Genomic DNA, 2,849 nt, shown 5'->3' with positions numbered 1-2,849 from the left:
CCCCGGGGGCAGCCGGCCCGGGGTAAAAGCGTACCCAGCTCCAAGAGGGCTGCTGCAAGCACAGCTCCACTTCAGCCCTCCTGGGGACCCCAATGAGCAGGACAGAAGTGATTCTCCTGCCAAAGCAGGTTAGCAGGGAGCTGTTCCTCACACCCTTCGCTTGCTGCTGGCCTGAGGCATAGGGTGGCACGTGTTTTCATAGAGTCAGAAGGTTTGGGTGGGAGGGACCTTCCAAGGTCACCCAGTCCAACCCCCTGCAGGGAGCAGGGACATCTGCAGCTAGAGCAGGGTGCTCAGAGCCCCGGCCAACCTCCCCTGGGATGGTTCCAGGGATGGGGCAGTGACCACCTCTCTGGGCAGCCTGGGCCAGGGGATCACCACCCTCAGCATCCAAAATTTCAGCCTTACGTCTAGTCTCAATCTCCCTCTTTGAGTTCCAAACCATCCCCCCTTGTCCTGTCCCAACAGGTCCTGCTCAAAAGTCTGTCCCCAGCTTTCTGACAGCCCCCAAGAAGGTCTCCCTGGAGCCTTCTCTTCTCCAGGCTGACCAAGCCCAACTCTCTCAGCCTGTCTCCTGGCTGGAACAAAACCAGGACAAGTATCTCCATGTTTCCCTCTCCTTTGAGGTCAAAGAGGGATCCATGGAAGCCCAGGGTGATGCATTTAGAGCTGCACTGGGTCAGCTCTCATCTAACCAAGGGGTAAGGGCTGGGTGCCAGGGGAAGCCTGGGGACAGAGATGTCCCCTGCTGCTGTTCTGTTCCATGGTAGGGTCTCCCCAGCCACCCCAACACCCTGCCTGGCTGCAGGGAGCCAGGACAGCAGCCCAGAGACACAGGAAGGCCAGTGGGCAGAGGAGGGGCAATGCCACAGCCCTGCCTGGAGGCTCAGGATCCACAAACCTCCATCTCCTCACCATAACTGCTGCCCAGCAGCTCCTGGCTTCCTTATGGCCAGCACCATTTCCACACCCTCCCTCCTTGCTCTTTGCTGAGGCTGGTAAAAGTCAGACAGGGTCTGAAGTGTTACTCCCACAGTGTTCACTTCACAGGAGCACAAAATTGCCTGTTAATAATTAGGGTGTTAGTGAACAGCAATGTTCATGAGGGTCCAGGTAACCTGCAGGCTCCTGTCCTGGGTGGCTGGAGATTTCCAAGCTGTGCTGCTTGATTCCTTTCCCTTCTCCCCAACCTCAGGGGCTGTCCTATAGTCCCTCTGGAATGAGAATTTCCATGTCCCTCTCAAACAGACTCTCCTGCCCAGACTAAATGATATCTATCATCTGAGCTGGTATGATTTTTCCCATATGTTCTCTGTCTATTAAAATGTTTGCTATCAAAGGCACCAACATGTAAAACTAGAACCGTGTGAGCATTAAAGCCACCCCATGCAACTGAAGATGCATTTTTGTGGCATAAAGTTTGCCTTTCTATCTGACTGTTTTTCAGGCTCTTCTGTTTAGAGCCTAAATCAATCTGAAAAGTCTCCCCAAGCTCCTTGACCTCTCAATTCACCCACCCTTTTGTCCCAGCCATGGTCACTCTGCTTCCCCCAACCTGATCCACCTGAGATCTGGCCTGTCAGGATGCAAGGTCCACGTTGGGATGACAAGATCCATGGAGGAGGGACCTGCCCAGCTCTGTGGGCTCTGGAGTTTGTAAACCCCATGGAGCTGAGCTCTTCCAGGAGCTGAACCACTCACACAGAGAGGAGCTATAAAACCCTGGCAGCCCACAGCTCTTCACTGTCCTGCACCATCAGCGCCTCTCTGGGATTCAAGACTTCAACCTTCCCCTGCAAGGCTCCTGGATGGAAAAGCTGCAGTTTAATACTCACCAGAGCCACTCATTTCAGGGCTCAGAGAGTTTACAAGCTGCCCCAGTATTTATAATCTACCTGAGTGCCTGAAGTTACAGGATTTGCCAGCTCCTCCAGCGCTGCCTCCCTGGACCTGCTCCCTCCTCTTGGGACTCAGGGAGTGAACACACTCCTGCCCTGCCAGGACCCAAGCATCAACCCCCCAGAGTCCATCATTTTGGGGCTCACAGGGTTTACAAGCATCACTTGGAGCCCTGGGCAGCTTGTAACTCAGGTGAGACACGTGCACGTGTGGTTGGCTGCTGCTGAAGGAACGGCTGCAAGCTCCAGACCCCCTTGCCAGCAAGTGCTTCTGAATTCTGCAGCTCTGAGCTTCATGCAAAGACCTTCTGGCTGGTGGGAGGGACCCACAGGTCCCAGCCCCCTCTGCTGCAGGAAACTGCTTGCAAACGTGAGCCTCACTTGCTGCTCTGGAGAAGGGAACATCCTCAAAGGGCCTGGGGAAGCTGCCTGTCTTGGTTCACATTCAAGGAGACTAATGCCACAAGTGGCCACTCAGAGAAGATTGAGCAAGACTCGTGTTTCAGAGGAGACAGCCAGAAAAGAGAAGAAGGACAGCCCCAGCTGCAAGGATCCTCTCAGGTTTTACTGAGCCAGCAGCTCCTCCTGGCTCCCTGGGAAGCAGCAGGATCAGAGCTGGGTGGGGAAATGGCTCTGGAGGAGGACCTGGCTGAACCAGCTGAGCCCAGGTTAAGTCCCCTGGGAGACATGTGAAGGCAAAATAATCACCTGAGAACCCAGAAACAAGATACAGTCAGATAAATCACAGACTCCAGGAGATGGAAAATCCTCTCTGCAACAGGGACTTGGGACAAGGGGCAAAAGGGCCCCTTGGGCAGCTCCTCCTGAGCCCAACGGGGATGCCCAGGAGGTGCTGGCAGAGCAACGGTGCTGGTCCTGGTGTGGATGGCTGGAAGAGGCAGGATCATGAGAAAGGGTCTGTCAGAAAGATGAGAAGAGACTTTTCAGCAG

General features: G+C 54.8%; 1 protein-coding gene across 1 annotated transcript in view; it reads right to left on the bottom strand.

The window, feature by feature from the left end:
• Positions 1–2,849, bottom strand: part of LMF1 (lipase maturation factor 1) — a gene marked incomplete at its 5' end in the record, with an annotated part of 60,139 nt that overhangs the window by 1,155 nt on the left and 56,135 nt on the right. The window lies entirely within an intron of this gene.

The sequence above is a fragment of the Merops nubicus genome, unplaced genomic scaffold (assembly GCF_000691845.1).
Source record: "Merops nubicus isolate BGI_N331 unplaced genomic scaffold, ASM69184v1 scaffold6846, whole genome shotgun sequence".
Classification (NCBI taxonomy): domain Eukaryota; kingdom Metazoa; phylum Chordata; class Aves; order Coraciiformes; family Meropidae; genus Merops; species Merops nubicus.
The sequence above is the reverse complement of the archived record's forward strand: the minus strand, read 5'-3'. Positions and strand labels throughout refer to the sequence as shown.